The sequence below is a fragment of the Lycorma delicatula genome, chromosome 9 (genome assembly GCF_047948215.1).
Source record: "Lycorma delicatula isolate Av1 chromosome 9, ASM4794821v1, whole genome shotgun sequence".
Classification (NCBI taxonomy): Eukaryota; Metazoa; Arthropoda; class Insecta; order Hemiptera; family Fulgoridae; genus Lycorma; species Lycorma delicatula.
The window spans coordinates 23,593,410-23,617,333 of NC_134463.1; the positions used below are offsets into that span (position 1 = coordinate 23,593,410).

The window sequence follows — 23,924 nt, forward strand, 5'->3', positions numbered from 1 at the left end:
AGTTTTAAAACCATTTTATACTTGAATATTTACGAAAACAACACTCTAATTTGAAAAAATTAGTAATTAATTAAAAAAAATTGAAAATAAAAAATACTGTCGAAAAATAAAATAAAGAACTGAAAACACAAGAGAATGAAACAGGAAAGATGGAGAGAATTATTTGAGTATATAATGTTTAATCCCATCCGGAAATAAGGAGTGAAGACTAGAAGTTAATAAAAGAAAATTATCTCCAAACGTTTTAATACCATACATGAATATTTATATAAACCTTCGAATTTGAAAAAAAAATCAGTAACTAATAAAATTAAAAATACGGTCCCAAAAGTAAACTAAAAGATTAGAAACATTAATCTAGGAAAGAAAAAAAAAATGTGGAGGTGAGTGAATGGAGGGGATAGACTTGAACGAATGATAAGACGGGTTGGTTTAGGATAAATACTTTCTGAAATGTGTATAGTTGGTTACATTAATCTACATAAGGGTGCAAAAAAATCTTCTAATAAATTATATAATATTTTCGATTACTGGTATTACCAATAGTTTGAATGATAAAAAATAGGGCATAATAACTGAATTACCAATCGAAATTACGATATTAAGGTAAGATATCAAATTCATATTAATTATTTTGGTACCTTTCTGTATTAAAATAAATTTTATATACATTTCATATCGATTGAAATGTTAATTTTAAAAATAACGTTTTCTTCTCTTTTCTGTTTTAAGAATGCTGGATGGAAAGACACTTTTAAGTGTAATATTAGTGAGCAAAAAATGGAACAATATATGTAAATCGGACAGAATAATACGGCGAAAAATATGGATCCATTTTTAAAAAAAAAAGGTAAGGTATCTTTTATGATAAAATCTAGCTTATTTTTTTTTACTTTTAAGGCCGCAAAGGACCTCTTTAGTCAGAATAATTCAAGTCTTTTTTTGCCGATCTTTTGGCCTTTAAGTTCTTAGCTTTTACTTTCTCCCAATATTTAGTCATTCTTAATGATCTTGCTTTACGATCCTCTTCTGAATAAACCCTTTTTGTATAATTAAAAGTTCTTACTTTAAAATTGGTATTCAGATCTTTAATAATAAATTTTAATTTTTCGGATTTATTAAGTAAATCATCGTAAGTCAAATCTAATTCTTGCATGTTTTCTTTAATTTCTTTGATCCATAATGGCGAATTTTTTAAAGACCAAAATTGATCGATAATTCTCTTACTAATCCTATCCTGCGGTAATCACAAGTGTGCACAGAAAGAAATTCGCTTCTTTTTCACAGTATCAATTAAGGATTCCAAGTTTTCGTACAGAAATTTATTAGGCAATAATCTGTACTGATTTTCGTGTTTATATTTTTTGTTTATGCAGGTTCTAAGAATCCTGCGTTAAACTTTAAGCAAAGGTTCAGTCCTATTTTACTGATTTAATCTAAATAATGTCTCGCTCGCGTACGTAATTACTGGTTTAACCAAAGTTTTGTAATGTCTAATTTTAGTGTTAATCGAGAGCGATTTTTTGTTGTAAGTATAAATAATTTATTAAGTCTTTCAGTCCAATTTTGTTTTTCGTTACAATTGCAAGTAATGATCTCTCCAAGATATTTAAATTTTTCTACAAGTTCTACTTTGTTTCCATTAATATTCACAGAATTAATAACTAAAGGATCTATAGCCATCATTTTAGTCTTTTCATAAGAAATTTTAAGTCCAATTTTATTCGCAAGTTCTTCTGTACTTGTTATTTGTATTCTGCGATACAATAAAGCTAAGTCGTCGGCAAATGTTTATTATTTATTAAATTTTGTTTAAACATTTAAATTTTAAATACCTATGCTAATTCTTCTGTTTTTTTATTTATTACAGATTTTCATCACGCACTATTTACTGCGCAAACATTTACAGATCAGAAAATTACACAAGTTTTATTTAAAACTGATAAGAATATCTTTACATAAAATTAAAGTATTTTATTCTCGATGCATGAAAATTTTTGCAAAGTATTCACCTACCATAAAAAAAATGGCGATTATGGGTGAGTAAAAGCTTAGAATCTACCTGTATCATACGCCATTGAAATATTTTTACGATTATGATAATAATTCATATTAAACATTTTAAAAATATTTTTGTATTTTGGCGTAATAGAATAAGTTATACATATATAAAATGTTATTTTTAAGACTGACTTTGTTTGTTTTGATGATGCTCGTTGGTGAAACACTTTTCAGTGTAAGGTATTTTACGTGTTTTTTGTAGTAGGGTTGCTTTGTTGAAGGAGGTGGTTTAATCGGTGAGAGCCCGATAATACCGTCTGTTGTGGGGGGACGGTGACTGGATGAGTTTTTTCCTCCTCTTACGAAAAACGAAAAAAAATCGCTGAAGATTAAAGTACCTTACGTACCTAAGAGTGAAACTAGTTTTTTCGTAATTTTATTTAAATTTTCTTTACTTGTTTTCTTTAATGTTCTTAACAATATGTTTATACTGTTACAGATGTTCGACCGACAGTCTAAACTGGAACATTACCGAATGAATTCAAAGCGAAATGTAACTTTGGTTGTATTATGAACTAATGCAAATGGTAATTTATTTTTTTTAACAACGGTAAAATACTTCTTTATTACGTTTAGTTTAAACATAAAAAATTTAAATACTTGTACCATAAAACAACTACCATAATTGTTCTCTTTATTTATTTTTGTTACAGAAAATGTTCTACTACAATTAATTTTTCTTAACCAAAAAACAAATACCAATGCACAAAAGATTGTGACGTATTCAATTAAAGGTTATATTAGTATTGTAAGTGGATCGATCAAACAATTAATATGTAAGTGTTTGTAATTGTAATATAAAAGTAGCATTATAATGTAAATAAAGAACAATGACTTGCGCGTAATAATTTTTTTTTTTCATTTATTTTACCCATTAGAAACTTAATTTAATATTTTACTATAGTACTACTACGATTTTAAAAATCATATTTTTTTCGTTGTTGTTTCGCAAAAGTTTTAACTTGAAAAATGATTTACAATTTAAGCATTCACACGTGTAGTCAAATATAAATAATTAATAAAGATTTTCTAGCAGCATGAATCTTTTAACTATAATTCATGTTTGAACTACATAATTTTTTACTATTATTATTGTTATTATAATAGACCAACCGACCAAAAGTAAGTATTCTATTTATGTTATAAACGTAAATCGTTATTGTAGGGATCATTATGTTGTATAGTGCAGAAGGAGAAAATCATAGCTAACGTAGGAACTTTGTCTTTATATTTATCTATCTATATACTTTTATCTTTATCTGTACTTATAATGTTTTTGATAAATGTTAATTTTACAAATACTTCCTGTTTGATGTGCGACAACATGAATCAATAATAAATACGAATGATAAAGACATGATTAATACTGAATATATCTTTTTTGTTAGAACCTGTCGTTAAACAGGTGACACAAATATCTATTGTAATCGGTCATTGTGATTAAATCAATTTTGGATTTAGAATTACTATAATTAACATTTCATTTTTATTTAGATTACATATACTTAATTATTTTATTTTATTTTTTACTAGTATATTTTTAAAAACTGTGTAGCTAAGTTAATATAATATAAAACTTTAATAACTTTTAGCTAAATTTGATTCAGAGATATATTAATTAGCAAATGATACGTTATATAAAATTTCAAAAAAGACAAAACTTTCTCACAAGAAAAATATTTTTTTCATATTTTATAAATATAAATGTATAACAAGGCTACATAATAAAACTATTCACATTCATTTCTGTTTTAAAATCACTACGTCAGTAATTTTATCAACCATGGCCCGTTAGTATGATTATATAATTAATAATTAAAAAACCCACTTACCAACAATTCTTTTATATATGCATTCAAACTCTTTCAGAATAAAATTCAATCGGGAACTAGAAATATATATTTTTTTAATGTTATAATCTTATTAAAACTAAAAATTATTTGTCATGTAAATTTGTGGTTTAAATATAACAGTAGTTGTCATAGTTTAAAGTTGTGTCGACTTAACGTCCTGTCATTGTGAATATCTCCACCGTTATCTTCAGTGATGGTATTTTATTTTGCGTTCACAGCTCCTGATGGAATTTTATTTTGAAAGCGGTTCAACACGTATATAAAAGAATTGTTGGTAAGTGGCTTTTTTAATTATTAACTTTACATTAGTTTTACGTAATTAATATGCCGTATACACCGGGTGATTCAAAAATATCATCACAACTGAGACCTCGACCTAATCTGTAAGTTATCTCAATAAATTTGTACATTCATTAAAACTCGTTATCCTTTTTGAATGAATCGTTATTTGTATGTCGCATCAAACATTCATAGAAATTAAAAATTAAAAAATATAAAATTAAATTCTTTAAAATTATAAAAGAAACACATTTAAAAGAAATGTACAACTCGAGTTCATATCCATTCCGTCCAAGTTTATGTAAATTAACTAAAGTTTTATGTTAACTTAAACGTTAAATTAAGTAATTAAATTAACAAAAGTACTTTTTATAAAAATATTAAGTAACGATCTACGAATTGTTAAATACTTTTCCCAAAACGCTACTGCAATTTTCTGGTAGAAATTCGCACATATTATAAGGGAGAGATTAACGGACGTCAACGCGCTCACCTTGTAAAAATTCTATTCTAAATACTCGTGCAAAAAACTTATTAAAATAGAAACTTTAATTTATTAAGAATTATACATATAATCCCTTTTAAAATCCGTATATATCTTATATATATTTTTTTTTTCAGCCTCCTTTTGCAAAAGGAAAAAAATAGAATTGAAGAACACTCTTACTTTTCTATTTTATGTTCAAAACGTTTTCGAGCCAGAGCCCATTTTCAGTGATATTTTTTTTTTTAGTTCATCTGTTTACATTTATACATTAAATTTTATCTTTTTACGTTTATTTCGTAAATATTAAATAATGACAATTTTGACCAAATAATAGAAAAAAGATAAAATTTAAAGTGTAAATGTAAAAAGATGAAAAATTATTAAAAAATATCATTGAAGATGGGTTTAGGCCAGAAAATGTTTTGAATATAAAAAAGTAAAGGTAAAAGTGTTCTCTAATTCTGTACTTTGCAGAGGCTGAATTAAATATGATAAATAAATAGTTATTGTACAGAGAAAAAAGAAAAAAAATGGACTATAAAAAATTTAATGTAATGTAAAAATTTACATAATGAAGAATAATGTCTGTTCGTCAGGATCTATAGTTTTATTCAGAGATGATGAATTTCTGTACACTAACAGTTCCAAAGAAGTGCAAAAAATATTTATCTACATTTCATTAAAAAATAATTACCTCCACCCACAGTTTCGCACGCATAATGAAACCTCTAACAAACCTCAAATGTTGGTATTACGTTTACAAAAATATAGCAAGAAAATAATGGAAATCTATGATTATTGAAAAACTTAATTTCGAAAAGTAGGATAAGTAGAAGTGGAAAAATAATAATAATACTTGAAATTTTGACTCGTACCCTTCTTTTTTTAATCCAAAAATCTTATTTTTTTATAAGTTGCACGGTTACAATTACGCGTACGAAGTTGTGGGAAGGAGTTAATAATACGTAATTAAATATTTTCTCGTGTTTATTTATTTATTTAAAATAATAATGAGTAATATAAGGAACTTTGATTCAGATAAAGATAAAATTTTCATTAGGATTTTCCTACATTCATTCCGTTATGTTTTTGCCTTTTGTAGTTAATAAGATTTAATTAAAAAAATATGTATAATTATTATTAGTGGAATAAATAAAGAATAGTTTGATTAACCCAAGTATCAGCGATGTACACCGATATTATTCAGTTAGTGACATATAACATATTATACAAAAAGGAGCTTCTCCATGTTTCTGTTTGTGCAGTTTTAATTTCTGTTTAACTCCTTGTATTATAATAATAATAATAATAATATTAATACATACTGGTAAAAAACATAAATCAAATCATATTATAATAATTAAGAATAGCTTATATTAACATTTAAATGATCACCGTACATGATATGTCAGCTTCCGATAACAGTCACGATGTAGAAGGATTTTCTTTACGTACCAATAGTTCTATGAAACCAGGATCTGTAATCATAAATATGAAAATTACATTTAGCCAATATAAAATAATAGATTTTTGTCGTTGATTTTCTGAATATATAGATTATAGTGTTTTAGTCATTAATTAAATAGCAATTTCATACGTTACTAATAGTTCATTATAAGATGAACTGATGCTTATTTGTTTGTGGTTTCCTTGCTTTTTAAACCTTCAAATTATATTATTACATTTTAACTCTTGTAATAAAAAATAATTTTATTTTTAATTAACGTGACTTTTTGTCCAAATGATTCATTAATGATATCCGACCGAGTTACAACGAAGAAAAAAGCATATAAAACGTTAATTTAATCAAGAAAGAAAAATATCTTTTTAATTTATTTAGAACATGACAGGGAAGAAAGATGTAAACATCAAAGAAAGTTTAAAATACGGATAAAGTAATAGGACTCACTTTAATTTAAATTATAAAGTTAAGCAAAAATATTAAGAAATTTTTTTTTTTAAATTAAAAGACATAAAAAAGCCAGTCGTATAATTTTATAAGTATGTAAATATACAACATCTAGGAAATATAATACACACAACACACACCAGTTTTAAAATATAATTTATAAAACGAAAGTAAAACATTCTCTCGTATATTTATGATCTTATTAAAATATTACTGGAAGTTTTTGTTGTACAACATTCCGTTCTAGAACTTTTGTTTGAAATATTTTCCATAAATTCAATATTTAACTCGTTAAAATCGAAAAACATTAACATCGATATAGAATAGCCTACTTCACTGGATCTACCTGAATATCTCAAAATTTGTTTGGTAAGCTCTCGACTTTTAGTATGGTAATGGAGGCATCCTTAGGAACATTTTCTACCGGGTCTGATCGACAGGAAAAATTTCTCTGATATTCATGTATTAAATCTAACGCTACTACTTTAATGATCTAGATGGACTTTCTATAAACAGCATTATTAAGAAATCACAATCGGTATAAACATAAATGTGTATATACATATACATATATACATACTCATATTATATTAATTGTATAATATATATTATATTGAGTAATAAAGATTTCTTTCCTCGATTTTCTCAATACATCGACCATTGTTATAAGCGACAAATGCTTCCTTTGTATTTAAAAGTAGTATTGTGCGCGCGCGCGTGACTTTACAATTAAAACACCTGCAGATTTAATTTAGTAAGCATTCGGCACCGTTGGTATTAATACAATTGTATAATGTTCCACTTACCAAAAAGTTTCAAAATATATTTCCAAGTACTTTCGGAGCCGTTACTCCATCATCAGGGATTTCTTGTAAGATGTTAATTTAAATGTATAATAATTAAATTAAAAATTATTTTAAATGGTCGGTCGTCAAGAAATTATTGACGTTTTATTGTTCGTCAGTACTTGCAAATATATTTTGAAAATTGTTGGTATGTGCAATTTTAATTTATAAACTTGCAGATTATTCAGCTTTTAAAAATTGGAATAATGTATTTATTTATAAACTAACGTTAATATAATTATGAAGCATATTTATGCTAATGTCTTTACGTAGACCGTATAAACAACCTATTAATTGACGTAGTTTTTCTAAGGTATAATATAAAATTTTCTTATAATGTACAAGTCATAATAGATAAGAACGGGTTTTATAAGATTAGTTTATAGATCAGAAAGTTACAATAGTTTAATTTAAAACTGTTTCACGTTATGTATTTTATTCTCATTACAGGAAGGGTTTTGCAAAGAATTCACGTAACATTAAAAATAAATGACAGCAATAAAATAATAAAATTGCTAAGAATCTACCTCTATCAATGGGGATAGAGATATATATAAATACATTCATTTGGGATCGTTTTAACGTCATTTACTCTAAAACTAGATTCAAGTTGGAAATTAAATTACAGCAGGTCAATTAAAGGCATAAATTTTGATAAAACTAATAATATCTATGGTGATATAACGAATTGAAAAAATAAACACGCCGCCATTTTGTTTTTGCGAAGGTATTTAATTCTTGATTTTTTGTTAATTTTAATACTTTATTACCAAGACGTTTACAAAATATTAATACGATTCGTCTATCCGAACTTGAGATATAAATTGTTATATAAAAATAACAAACTGGCGGACAGTGGAAGAACGAAGGAGAAATTGCCAATAACTAAATTTATTTAACAACTAACGATAACACTGGACAAACGATAACACTGCCTAGTATATATTCGTAGTTACGACTAAATTTCAATAGCATAAAAAATAAATTTCTTTGGGTGAGAAATTTTTTTTTTTTGCTCAATAACAATTATAATTACAATCGGCTCTCCTGCGGAGCCATAAGTAAGTTTCCTGACAAAAGCACGTGATAAGAAGGTCCTTAAGGAACCCCCAAAATAAATAATACACAATAAACAGTTGCAAGCACTTCAAATGCGAAATACGAAATTTCAAGCTCACTCATAAATCACAAACCATTAATTTCAGGTGAGAAATGAAAGCATTTTTTCAAGGTTTATCACTTAGTATTTCAGAAAATAATAATCTATACTTATATAATATATATATTATTATTTATTAATGTATAATATTAAAAAAAAAATGAACTTCAAAATGATTTCAACATCCTGAAGACTTCATTCCAAGATCTACGGTAAAAGTCGTCTTTTTAGACTCTCTAACCTAGATAACAGTCAGTTTACTATATCGCCTTCGTATGGCCTCTTCCAACTACGACCACCTAACTTAAAATTCTCAACTATCAAATTAACCGATACGCGGAAGCACGATCCCCGCAAAAACTTCCTCTAACACCGAAAGTTTCACAAAAAAAAACTCTTCCTACATCTAACTTCAATTAGTTTATGCACTCAGATCATTATTTGATCGAGTCTTTAAACACCAAAAATACTATCCTCATTCCAAAAAGACAAAGTCCTCTTACTTAACTTAAAAATTAATTAACGGATTCAAAAAATTAATACGCTTTAAATGAAAATATACCATTTCTCTCTGATCTGGTCCGCTTTCGGTAGCGAGGTCAATGTCTACACCGTCCAACAACACAACTCCTTCACAGAGTTTTCCACACGTCCATTCCCATCCTAATAGCGGATATCTCAGGTAACCGAGGTTCGATCCCAAAACGCCTATCTTGGCGGAGTAAGCACTCAGGCGGGCTCCTAGCAACTTGGGTACAGGGGATGGCAATTTTAATGTTAATCTGGGATAGTTTGAATCTTCTTTTCCTTTAAATCTAGATTCAAGTTGGCATTTCTATCACAGGACAATTATACGATTTGAATGGGTAAAGACGAGATGGCCGGAAAGAACGTTATTTGTTTATTACTTTATCGTTTCATTTCCTCTTTATCGATTCAAACTAATCAAGAATAAGAGTTACTAAAATGGAAACAATTTTGGTAAGAATTATTATCAAGATTTTATGAACTAAGGCAGAGTCCGTTCTACTATTCATTTATTTTATATGTACTTCCTGTTCAATATATGACAACTTGTTCTTCAACTGGTTTATAGAATAAATTAAAATTTTTGAATCGACAATTACAATTGATAAGGAGATGATTAATACTGATAATATAATATTTTTTAGAACCGTCTATGGCATTCCAGATCACTGAACACAAACACCTATTGTAATAGATCATTGTGATTAAATCAATTCTGGATTAAGAACAGCTTAAATAAAATTAACATTTTATTCAAAATATCTAAAAATAAATACTGTAACCTGCTCATATTGAAAAAAAATGTTAATTTTATTGCTATACAAATCTTATTTCTTTTGTTATTTTAAATTTTCATTTTTTGTAAGTTTTAAAAACTGTATGGTAAATGAGTAGAATATGAAACACTGAAACATTTAGCTTAATCTTACACAGAGTTACATTAATTAGTAAACTGTATTATTAAATAAAATATGTAAAACGATAAAGCTATTTCACAAGAAGAAAGATATATTTTTTCATATTTTATAAACATAAGATGTATATCAATGCTACATAATGAAACTCTACTTCATCTCTGTACCAAAAGCAACACAATCAACACTTAAACAGTATTTTGCGTTGTTAAAAGGCCGTATATATTTTTAAGTAGAAAAATACGTATAAATTAGTTATACGTTTTCTTATTTGATCAATCTTCGTCATCCTTCCTCCTACTCAGTCGAACGTCATTAACACGATTTATTGGTGCATGGAAAAAGACTACATTAATGAAATTTACTCAGCGATGATAAGAGCATAATATTTAATATCCCATATATAGATATTTTAACGGTCAAAATACACACATGGTTAAAACGGTCATGATCAAGACGGAATCTCTTTATACAGCAATAGTACTAAGAAATCACGATCGGTATCGTAAAAAAACATATATTCGTTTTTCAAAAAATAAAATAATAAAAAATTCTGTCATCGATATTCTCAACATATCTATCATCGTGTATTAGTAATTTTCATAGGTGAAGTATGCCATATGTTTAACAGTAATATTGTGTGTTTTTATAATTTGAACCCTAGCAGCTTATTCGGCTGAATGACTTTACGTAGATCGCATAAACAATCTATTTTTTAATAGACTAATTATCAATACACCTAACGTCTAATTACGAACATTATCGTTTATATTATTTCACAAAGTGTATGTACTGATAGTAAGTACGATAGCTCCCGTAATTAAAATGAAACGAAAATCAAAAGAGCAATTAATTGTAATTTTTAGAACCTACAGGAAGATAAGAACATTTACAGGAACCAAACAGAAACAGTAATAATTGAACATAAGAAAGAAGCTGCAATAAAAAAGGCAATCCGACAAGGATGTCCCCTACCTCAGTAACTTTTTAATCGTAGAACTAGCAGTTAACGATGTTAAAGAACAATCTAGATCCGGAACAACAGTACAAGGTAAAAAGATAAAGATGCTACGATTTACTGATGATATAGTAATTTTAGCTGAGAGTAAAAAAGATTTAAAAGAAACAATGAACGGCATGGATGAAGTCCTACGCAAGAACTACCGCATGAAAATAAACAAAAACAAAACGAAAGTAATGAAATGTAGTAGAAATAACGAAGATGGATCACTGAATGTAAAAATAGGAAGAGAAAAGTCCTACGGTGCTGTACAATTGCAATATTTCCGTAATTAAAATGAAACTAACATTACATTGTAAATAATTGTAATACTTAACACCTTCAAAAAGGTATAGATTTATTATTATGAGTAATGGAAGTAATAAGTAAAAAAAAAAAAAATGAAACTAAAAACTAAAAAAATGAAAATTACACTAAAGGTTTGAATATATTAAGGCACAAAGAAATGAAGAGTGGGGATTGAGAATTGATGGAGGGAGAAACTTGACGGGAGAAAACGGCTTTCTTACTGGCTAAACACTTTCTGCACTGTGATTTGTTGCATTAACCCTCTATAACCGACAACACTCACTGCTAGTTGAACACACTGCGCGCGTGTGTTAAACAAATTCGCCCGTACTTGAACAAATTCCTTAAAATCGAAATTTCCTTCACCCAAACCTCTTCCTTTCTCATAAGAAGAAAGAAGGAAAAGCCGGAGAAAGAAGAAACCTGCTCCTCGCCCGCTTAGTTCTTCTCAGAACTACGAGTAAAGCGGTAACCTAAGGTTACACAAGAGAAGAGAGAGGCATGGTCTACAGCATCGTCAGGAGACCACCGTAAAGAAGATATCCAAATACACCCACCCACTAGAACATACTTCTATATCCATTACCACAACGGCATAACAACTCCCTTAAATACCCTCACCGTATAACACAGGGGATGAAAAGAACAGAAAACCTTTCATCCACCCCCCCCTGAAATTCAGCTCTTGGGCTTGGGCTTCTTCCTTTTTTAGGCGAAGCACAAGGAACTTCAATGGCAGCAACAGGAATGGCGTGTATGGTCAGAACCCCACCATACCCCCCCCCCAAAACCCACCGCGGTCTATTATAATAAACGTTGCCTATAAGCGAAAACTTTAAAAAAATATTTTTCACTTAACAGGGAACCTTTTCTTTCAAAATTGTCACCATCCCGGTGCACGGACGCTCGAAATCACCCTGCGTAAAACACATCGGTCCTGCCAGTCTTTAAGACAAGCAGACCCTCTAACCCTTTTTAGAGATGTGTCGCGCCTAGCTAAATCAATTGCCATGAACCCCAGACACCACCTCGCCTTCCTCCAAGAAGAAAGAAAATCACACAACTGTCTATCTCTCGCCCGTCTAGTTCTTTCCAGAATTAGCTGGTCTTTTATAAGGTTATCAAGAAGATGAGAGAGACATACACAACAATACACCAAATTCCTTACCTACCCACCCAACCCCACTTTCACACTTACCGGGATAGCTCTATGACACAACGTATCCCTTTCCTTTCTTTTTCCTGTTTAGCATCCGGTTACTACCGTTCAGATAATACTCCAGAGGATGAATGAGGCAGAACTACCCAACCAAATTCATTTTCTTTAATTAAAATTAATTAAATGCAACAATTACAGGTCCCAAAATCACCTCCGGCGCCCTTTCCTTACGAAAGGACGACCTCTTAAACAAAGAATTTCAGCCCATTCTGGGCAGAAAGGGAGCGCGTCGCAGAAGACAAACTCATTAGCGGGTCCCTACTGTTAAAACCCTCCATTGGAACGCAGTTCACATTTCACAAAATGAATCAACGCCATCTTCTATTTTTAACCCTTTAGTGCAGCAGAATCACCCAGCAGCAAGGTACGCAAGTCCGTATACTGCGATAAGTAGAAGGGGGTATTGCACCCTTCGACATCCTTGCGCTCCGTTTCCGCTAGTAGAACATTCTGTGGAAAATGGAGTCGTTTAACATACTGTTTATGATTGATATTGCTGATAATTTCAATGATTAAAAATTCGATATTATAGGTAAATTACCGGTCGAGATTGCTGTTATGATGTTAAAGTACAATATAAAACCTATATTCAATTTCTTTTATTTTTTGCACTTGAGTGTGATAAAATGATATATATCCGTTGAAAAGTTATTTTTAAAATTAACTTTTGTTTTTTTTCTATTTTTAAGGATGCTGGTTGGCAAAACGCTTTTGCATGTAAGATTAGTAAGCAAGAGACTATACAAAATGTAAATCAGACAGAATAATTCTATGAAACATTAGAAATATTTAAAAAAATAAAAAATAAAAAGAGTTGGTCCTGTTGGAGACGTATATTATGTACCTAACAGTGAAATTACTGTTTTTCACAAGAGGAATGTACAATACGATTACAGTAAGTATAAAAATTTCACTTTGTTTGAAGGAATTTTATTTAATGTTTTTTACTTGTTTTCACTGTTAATAATGTTTTTATACTGTTACAGGTGTTCGACCGACAATACAAACTGGAACATTACCGAATGAAATGAAGTCAAATGTACCTTTGGTTGTACTACAAACTAATGCAAATGGTAAATTACATTTTATGGCAACACTAAAATGCATTATTTATTATTACATTTTGTTTAAAATACCTGTACTAATTCTGTGGTTTGTTTCCCTTTTTTACAGCAAATTCTTTACAATGGGAGTAGAAAACCAAAAGTGTACCGTTACAAGGTATCAGTGTTAAACAGAAGAGAAGGTTGCGACGTTTGTGACTTTACTTAAATGAATAAAAACTGTATTATATATTTTATTGAAGGCTTGCAAATGTATTTTACATATAAAGCACGATGACGAAGTATTTTACTCTCGTTACATTAAATTTTTGCAAAGCATTCACTGTACACGAAAAATTCATCCCAATAATGAGTGAATAAATAGCTTAGAAACAACTTGTATCATAGGGTATTGAAATATTTTTTAAATAAATTCAAACATAACGTAACTTCACTGCTCCATGAAAGGATGACTTGAAGATTCGCCTACGTGAAATTGCACACCATACACCCACTTTTATCCGTGCAGAGGAGGCGTGAATTCCATGCATTTCACGTATCCATCAAGGCGGAACCATGCCTCATCAGACCGAAATCAATGTATTAGACCACTAAAAGAATAAACAATTGATTTATGTAGATCATTGAAGGGAGTGTCCGAGAGCCCCCACAGGAGTACATCATTAATATAACTGTTTTTAGCGACGTTCCCAAAATTATTAGTTTTGTTGCGTAGTCCTATAATACGTTAAAGTTAAAGGGTAACGTTAAAGGACAATTCCCTAAGCTGAATTTTACTTAGTTGTGGGTCCGGCTCAGCGGAGGAGAAAAAGTCCTATAATATGTGCTGTCCACCAAGAAACTAATTTACTGATAATGACATGACGTGTCAGGATACCTTAGATTATACTATACTTATACAACTGTAAGATGTAACGATATTCAACGGTATGTCGTGGTTAGTTAAATCGCTACAAAGGATGAATTATTGATGTGGTAAAGGATTTTATTTTCCACCTTTGCTATGTGGATAACCAAATAATGTACGCATCTGATTCAAAATCTTCATTTAGAGATCATTTCATATAAATTATCCGTAAATATGGAAGAGAGATTTGCTACAATTACGAAATGTCCTACTTCTGTTATCACGAAGTAGTAAATAAAATTCTTCTTGAGTAAAGCCAAGTTATGGGAGATTAATGAATAAAGTAATGTATGAAAGATCTACGACAACGCTGGACATCAATATCGGCTTAAAATATAATAAAAAATAAATTAGGAAGGTAAAAGAAATAAATTTTTTTTGGCTGAGAAATCGGTTTTTTTTTTTTAAAGGGTGTATTAATGTACTTCTGAAGTGACCCAACTTAAAAACAGATTCTTGTATTTTTTTTAGAAATAAATGTTAATGTTAACCTCCTAACCTTCCTAATAAGAATTAATTAGACTAAAAACAAGCTATAAAACAATTAACCGGAAACAAAAACGTCAAATTCTATTATAACTGCTACACCTTTCTTCAAATCTTTTTTTAATTCGATTTCCGGTTAAAATTTTAATAAAAATTTTTTATATTAATAAAAATATTATAGAAATTTTATAAAACATTAATTTATACTTAAAATATATCTTACGTGAAACGATAAAAAAGGTCAACTTGCGCTTAATTTATTTACGATTTTTTTAACAATAAAATAAGTTTACAAAACTATTCTGTCTTTAAAATAACATAAAACATAATTGAAACAAGGCCTTGAAATAGTACTTTTAGGAAAAAAGATTTAATTTTTAAAGACATTTAAATCACCTGTGCAATAAATATTAAAAACACATTCTACCTTAGTATGGCCTCTTAAAGAAGATAAAATAAAAGTTAACTGACTGAAATATTATTATAATTATTAATGGAAATATTATTGTTAGAATTTTGAGAGGAAGTTTATTTCTCCTAACATTACAACCAGATAACGGATGTTTTAAAAGAAAAATAACTCCAAAAAAAGTCGTTACGGTTAAAACAGAAAATTAATATGATTATTATATACAAGGGTAAAAAATCAGTGGCTGTAATAAAAGACAGAAAAAACAAATTCTGATTAAGAACAAAATGAGTTGTAGCCTGTCATCATCGGTTTTTAACACGTATAAAAATAATACATAACGCAAGAATTAAATAATAAATTTCAGAGAGGTATAATTATCCGAAAGAAATGATACCCCGATCTGATTGTTCGTTTGATAAAAAAAATTAAGAAATCTGAAATATTAAAAGAAAAACTCACAAAAAATAAGTGTAAAACAGAAATAATAATATATGAAAGAGAAATAACAAATATTCTATATTAAAATATTGCCACTCCGCTGGTATTCGTGACGGAGTGGTAGGGTTTCAGCTATTCATCTTGAGGTCCCGGATTCAAATCCCGGTCAGGTATGGCATTTTTCATGCGCTACAAAATTCCATATTCCATGCACAAGCTTCTGTGGAATTCATTAAAAAAAATAAATAAAATGGAGAATCAACATATACTAGAAATTGCAGTTTTGTTATCTAAATATCAAAATTATAAAGGCTGTATGAAGTAAGACAAAGATGAAATGTTTTGTATGTGCCAAACGGGCAAATACAAAAAAAACGAAGTATGCTAGAATCAAACAGGAAACTTAGAACAAGAAAGATATTCTAAGAAATATTTATGTTGACTGCAACAAACTTTATGAGAAGAAAAAACATGAAAAAAGAAAAGAATAGAAGTCTTTGTAATGTGATATTCCAGAATGATTTTTGTTGTTAAACTAATACTTACTATTAAGTTTTCTGCTAATATCATTAGAATTTCAATGTTTACTACTGCTTAACTTTCTTAGCTTCATTTTTTTGTCTCTCGTTGACATATTTCGGAACCAATCTATTATCAAAACTTACTGTACTGGTACTTTTAAATTTCTTACGGAAATATTAAGTATCACAGTACAATAAGTTCTGACAATTAAGTAATTCCGAAACGCGTGAACAACAGACAAAAGAATGAAGCTAAGAAATGTAAGCAGTTTTAAACGTAGAAATTCCAGAAGGATGTTGAAAATTAAGTAGGTCGATAAAATAACAAATTAAAAGGTCTAAAGACGAATCGATAAAGCGGGTAATTTGTGCCAAAATCTTGTGAAAACAAGGAACTGTTGATTTATTTTAAGACATACAAGTTTACTTCTTAATTAGGTAGTAGTAGAACGTGTACAAGGTAAAAACAATAAAGACAGATTGATGTATATGTGGCCGGGAGATGATAAAATCCTTAAGGTAGATGATCAATTCACGAAAGATGTTAAAATAACAACTCTGTGGGGTGGTTTCCCTAAAGAAAGTATGTGATTTGATCAAATCCCTTAACTGTTTTAGTGAAAAAATGAAATAAACAAGTCAGGACTCAAATAACGAAGAGTAGAAGGTGTCACGACTTATTTATTTAGTATTACTAAATGTAGAGTAGGTAATACAATAATAGTCATTGAAACACAAATTATTTATTCGAAACTAACTGAAGAAATCTATGAAAAACGTATAACTTAATTAAGTTTTTTTTCTCAATGTTTCGAATAAATAATTTGTGTTTCAATGACTATTGTTGTACTACCTACTCTACATTTAACAATGCATGATTTCCTAAATAAATACTTTTAATATCTAAACAATATTATTTTTTCTTTTCACTAAAACAGTTAAGGGATTTGATCAAATCACTTACTTTATTTAGGGAAATCATCCCACGCAGTTATAATTTTAACATCTTCCTTGAATTGATCATCTACCTTAGGGATTTGATCAAATTTCAGTTTTCATCATTTCTCTGCGACATATATAAATCAGATAATTAAGAATTTCGAATGTAAAATTACTTTGAGGTTAAAACGTACAGAAAAGAGGAGAGATTGTGAATAGCAACGAAACAAATATTTGATAACCAAATAAAGAAATGTAAGCGTAGAGGTACATTATCTAAAACTCTGCTGTATATAAAATTATTGCCACTGGGATAACACTCCAGTTTAATAAATATAATATATAAAATCAAATCGATTCGTCGAAAGAGTATAAAAATTAAAAAAATATATATATTTGGGGTAAAGAGATATCTCAAATTCCTTTTTCTTTGTTATTTTCAATGCCTAAAAGCAGTACGAATAAAATATTTATGAAATCCAACCCTCTTTCAAAAATAGGATCCCTCACTATAAGTCCCACCCTAATCCAGTTTTTAGAAAAAATTAATTCAGAGCCACACATAAAAAATATTTTGAAAAATTTTATTTTTACCTCAGGAAAATTCAAAATATGGAGAAACACAAAAAGCTGGCGAAAAAAATCATTTTCTTGAATAATAGCAATACTTCCTTTCAATAAAATTAAAATATAATTGTAGAAGTAAAAATATAACAATAATATATTAAAAAAAAAAAAAATTCAATTCCATTGCTTATATGATATCAAGAAAAAATGGAATATGAAGTAGTTAAACATGCGTACACTTCATCATGTATATATGTCAGAATATTATTGTGAACAGACTCTGCGTGTACTTCAGCAAAAGTAATATACGATAGTTCAGTATTTACATAAAAATCGAACTGCGACTTGCATAGAACAAATAAACTAGTTAGTACGGACTAACGTGACTAATTAACACGATTAAAACGTCGAGGTAATAATTTTTTTTTCATATTACAGTTAAGCTAAGTGAAATCGTGCACAATTTTTAATAACAAATAAAAACTTTTGATGTATTTATTTTTTTAATTTATCGTTATTATCCTTACTTAATCTATATCTTTAACTGTCAACCATAATCTATTCTTGTAACTGCAACAAATTTTTTTTTCGTCTTCAGTCATTTGACTGGTTTGATGCAGCTCTCCAAGATTCCCTATCTAGTGCTAGTCGTTTCATTTCAGTATACCCTCTACATCCCTAACAATTTGTTTTACATATTCCAAACGTTGCCTGCCTGCACAACTTTTTCCTTTTACCTGTCCCTCCAATATTAAATCGACTATTCCAGGAAGATAAGTCTTTTAACTATATTTTTCCTAATGCTTCTTTCTTCATCGATTTGCCGCAATACCTCTTTATTTGTCACTTCATCCAGCCATCTGATTTTTAACATTCTCCTATAGCACCACATTTCAAAAGCTTCTAATTTTTTCTTCTCAGGTCCCCGATCACCAAGTTTCACTTCCATATAAAGCTACGTTCCAAACATATACTTTCAAAAATCTTTTCCTGACGTTTAAATTAAATTTTGATGTAAATAAATTATATTTCTGACTGAGGCAGGCTCGTTTCGCCTACGCTATTCGCGGCATTTTATATCGTTCTTGCTTCGTCCATCTTTAGTAATTCTACTTCGCAAATAACAAAATTCTTCTACTTCCATAATCTTTTCTCTTCCTATTTTTACATTCAGTGGTCCATCTTCGTTATTTCTACTGTATTTCATTACTTTCGTTTTGTTATCGTTTATTTTCATGCAGTAGTTCTTGCGTAGGACTTTATCCATGCCGTTCATTATTCCTTCTAAATCTTTTTACTCTCAGCTAGAATTACTGTAACACATATAAAGCACCTTAAAAACAAAAATCATACTCTTTAAGAGTAATGATGATCAGGCAGTCCCTGTGGGAAATCAGAATGAAGATTTCATTAAATATCGCCAGGGATTTCAATGGATTAGCAAACTGATGTTCAAGCGAATGTTTCCTAACTGAAAACAAAAGAGAATGGAGAAACCACCGTAATCTTCACTACTAACTTAGGAACATAGGATATAATTGTTATTCTTGGAATATTTATGCAGGTGAATTGTACCTCATTACATTACAATTACAAAATGTATGTTTATGGTGCCTGAATTATACATATAGATTACAAATACCAATTACCAAAACGTATAAATTTGATTTTTAAATTGAACAGTTTGTAATAACTATATTTTTTAATAAACCTACGTTTATGACGGTAATTGTAATGGTAACACCTGTAGAATGGTCATACCGAAAAACATATACCTTAAATGTATTAAAATTAAAATAATAATGAGAAAGAATTTAACAGAAATTTAACTCTAAAGAAGACAGAGTATGTGAAAATTTCACAAACACCAAAAAACAATCATATTCCAAATTTCACAATTGTACAACAATAGAATGAAATTAAGATAGATGAAACCATTCGTAACACAAGATACAGTCAGTAAACAAGATATCCTAAGTTGTACAGTCTTATTCAAGAATTACAAATCAATAACAACAAAAAAATCCCTTTCGGCACGTCGGAAGGCGGAGGTAGATTTCATCAGTGCTAAGCAGGGGATAAAAAAGATTTCCACCTTTAAGTTAAGAAAAACTTAAAATTTACTCAATACAATGGTTGCATGTGAAAAAAATTTTCACATGTTTAGCATACGACAACCTCCATCTTCTTACAATTCCAGCAACATTTTGATCATCCCTTGCCGTATGGGGTTGGTTATAACAAAAGTTGTTACAGACAAAAGTTTTAGGTGATGTTTAAAGGACTAACGACCACTTTAAACCGATTCGATGCTGTGCATATTAAGGTAGATATGATTTTTTTTGTCTTCGGTCCCTATTTTTTCCACCCCCTGGGTCAATGGTTGGTGATATCAAAAAACTTTACTTAGATAAGTTTTAGGCCCGTATCCAACGTTAAACACATCAAATAGTTTCATTTTGGAAAAAAACTACCACTGTCAATGTTTACTCTTACATATACCAATTAGATAACGTCAAGTAAATTAAATTATTAACAATGAATGTAATCCCCAAACATCAGGAAGTGTGCAGTCTTTATGATTATGGCAGCGTGGAAGTCTATTCTATAGAAAATAAAACTTCACTAGTTAGATATACACCTTATAGTCATTAAGTCTGCTTTAATACAATAGAGCAATCATATTGTTATGTAGTAAAGATATGTAATTTAACAAAACGCACCCACTAAACTAGATTTTTGTACTATAATAGTGTAATATAAATTGTGTTATGGTGAAGAGAGATAAGAAATAAACAAACCTAGTTAAAAACGATACGTAATCTGTAAGAATAACATTCTCAAAAACAAACAAAAAACTATTTTAAGAGAAAGCCTATCGAATAATAAAGAAAAAACAAATTAAATAATTAATCAGTATAATTTAAACCATCAACGAATTAAACAAAACAAAAAAAAAACTTAAATCATTCACAAATCTAATTTATTTTATTTATTTATTTATTATCAGAAAGAAATTTACATATCCCGATACGTTCACGCAGAGTAAAAATACACAAGACAAAGTAATCCTGCAGAGGCAGATCGCCTGTGCGCAGGTCTGGTTAAAAACTTAACCTAAAATTACAATCACCAAATACAAAAAATACATATAAACAAACAAAAGGTCAACCAAAATATTAATGAGTAAATTATATGTAACATTTATAATCTTATAATCATTACATATTTTTAATCCTTTGATAATTTAACACTTCCTAATCGTAGAAAAAAATAAACGTCGATATTTCGACGGTATAGTCCGACCCACAAAGTGATACCATAGAACTGGTCGATGTATATAAAATTCGATAGAACAATCTGGATAGCGATCCGATCCTATCGATGTATATAACCAATCGATAGAGAAAGTATCAATCCATAATTCTGTTGTTATTTTACTTGGTTAGGAAGCCTAATCTATCCGCAATTCCTTCATAATTATGTAGTGTTTTGTTTACGTGTTCGTCGATCTTTCTGCCCAGAAACAATTTCATTTTAGCGTTTTCTTTATTATATTCATTTATTTTAAGTTTAGTTTTCATAATGCAATGTGTAATGACCCGTTTTGATCTATTAAAATTGAAGAATTATTAAATTGGATTGCCAAATATAAGCCAATCAACAGATATTTGTTGGGTGTATCGGTTACTGAAATCTAGAATAAAATTTTTCGTTTTCTTCTGTAAATTTCGACTTTTTGAAGCTCCCAAATTAAAAACAAACAACAACCAAAAACTTACTATTAATTTGGCGCGAATTCAAAAAAAATCTAAATTTACGAAGATTTAATTTTTTTAAAGTCCGTTTTATTATTATTTTCTTTAAAAGTTTGCTTTTTATTATTATTTATTCACAAATTTCAACGAGGAAGTTGATATTGATGAAATGAAAAGCGATAAAATTCTTGGCGGGAATTAAACTAATCGATGTAGAAAAGATTATATATCTTACCATCATAACCAATTAGTTATTTTATAATTTTAAGTTTTATTTTAATTAAGAATTTGATTAGACCTATAAAAACGGTATCCGTATGGAAGAAACCGCTGGTAAGAAATGCTGCACGGCGGGAAATTGTTGTTTTAAAAGTATGTAAAGGAGACAGCAACGATAAACAAAGCCAGTCAATAACTATATACACTCTGCAAAGTGAATAATAACATTCTAATAGAAATAAGTTGTAAGGAAAAGCCTATCTAAATCTTAAATCATAGATTAATAAAGAAAATCAAGTTAAATAATAAATCCGTGTAATTTAAACCATCAACAGAACGGTTTAAATCTGCTGATTTAAACAGCTTCTTTAGATATCCAGTGAAACTGAGAAATGCCCTTTACGGTCTTAGTTTCAATGATGGTAAAATCCTGACATTCACCTCCCCGTCATAGGATAGAGAGGGGCTAACGGTTGTTTATAACCTGCTATATGCAGGCGGCAAACAAATGAAGGGACCAAGTATCTACCGTGATAAGAAGATTCCCTCTACCAAGTGTCAACAGCCTCTTTGAGGGTGGATGAATGGGTACAGATTAGGACACTCTATTGTCCTTAGGGCAGAAAATGAAATTTCGGTTCTTCCGCCAAAAGGCGGAAGAACCGAAATTTGTCACAAACAACATTATGATGCATATTGATATCACAACAACATTATGATGCAGAAGGCAACGGGAAACCACTGTGTTAAAGATCCTGAAGGATATCTCTTCGACTTCAAATGGCGTGACTCTGTAGAAGCCAAGTTATGACTACGTGGACCGCAAAATTCGTTAAGGAGAAGCCGTTTAAAAGAAGAAGAAGAAAGGAAGCAAAGAAAAAAAGAGTTACAACTGTTTGGAATCCGCGTAATTTTTCTACCTTAAATTTTTTAAACTAATTTACTTCAACTTTGGCATAAAAGTATTTCGTATATCAGATAATATAGATATTATAATAATCCATGCTAAGAAATGACTGTAAACAATATATTAAAATAATCGATTTAGATGACACCTTTTTTTTTTCATTAAACATGTTCCAGTTAGGTTATCCGAGTAAAACGTTGCAACGGAAACAATCTGTACAAAATTAAAAATCAATTACCGATTATGTATAATCGATCTGGTGAAAAGTAATACTTGAAATAGTCCTACGAAAAAAAATACCTACCGATCGAATTACGAACCTTCTTTTATAACTGGTTGATCAAGACATTATAATTATTAATTAAAAAAGATCTTACTTGAAAAATGGTCGTAAAAAAATTAAATTGAGCGAAAAGACAGAACAAATATGAATTATTACAAAACTAATAACGATACGTTTGGATTTTTTGTGCGTTTGACAACGACCTGGAAGTTGATTTAGAATTAAAAGTTATCAAAAAGAGAATACTTTTTTCTCTTTCTTAAAGCAGAATTTTATTAAACAAAAAAATTCATAATTAAAAAAAATAATTGGGGATAGAACAAAATTTCCTTCAAATTTTTACCGGTATGTAAGGTATTAATTAAGTATAAAACTAGTTGGCAAAGATATAATGCGACATAATATAATGATATAAGATAACATAAGATATCATGCGTTCATAAATACACAAAAACAATTCATACAGAAAAGTCGAGTACATAGTCAAAAAAAAAAAACAATTATAAGAAACAAATACAGGCAAAATTTAATAAATTTGATCATAGTACGTGGAAACAATGACGTAATCGTTCGTTATAATCAACCATCATAACGATATAATCGTTATAACGTTGTAATCAATAAAATTTAAAAAAACTCCGTACACGGATGCACATTTAACATAATTTATGTTTTCACAGAAAAAAAATCACAAGGTGATAAAACGTGATAGTGGATTTAAAGGCGGTTATCATGAAACGATATAATAAAATATTTTTTTGTTCAGAAAAATGATACTGATACACGCAATATGATACGATACGAAAAAAATATGATTCAGATACAACCTTGGACATTTTCTAATAATAATATTAAACACG

At 29.2% G+C, this 23,924-nt stretch overlaps 1 protein-coding gene and 1 long non-coding RNA gene across 8 annotated transcripts in view; one reads left to right on the plus strand and one right to left on the minus strand.

The window, feature by feature from the left end:
* drpr (multiple EGF like domains draper) overlaps nt 1-23,924 on the minus strand; it is a 283,353-nt gene that overhangs the window by 210,846 nt on the left and 48,583 nt on the right. For 5 of the 7 annotated variants that reach the window (XM_075375259.1, XM_075375262.1, XM_075375256.1 and 2 more), the window contains exon 3: nt 6,081-6,158. The gene's annotated coding sequence lies outside the window, so the exon portion shown is untranslated. The remainder of the gene's footprint in view (nt 1-6,080; nt 6,159-23,924) is intronic. The other 2 variants (XM_075375261.1, XM_075375260.1) reach the window with 1 other exon arrangement.
* Nucleotides 469-2,896, plus strand: LOC142330476 (uncharacterized). The gene is made up of 4 exons (XR_012757780.1): nt 469-606; nt 733-850; nt 2,501-2,588; nt 2,715-2,896. It is a non-coding gene; the product is annotated as an uncharacterized LOC142330476 (long non-coding RNA).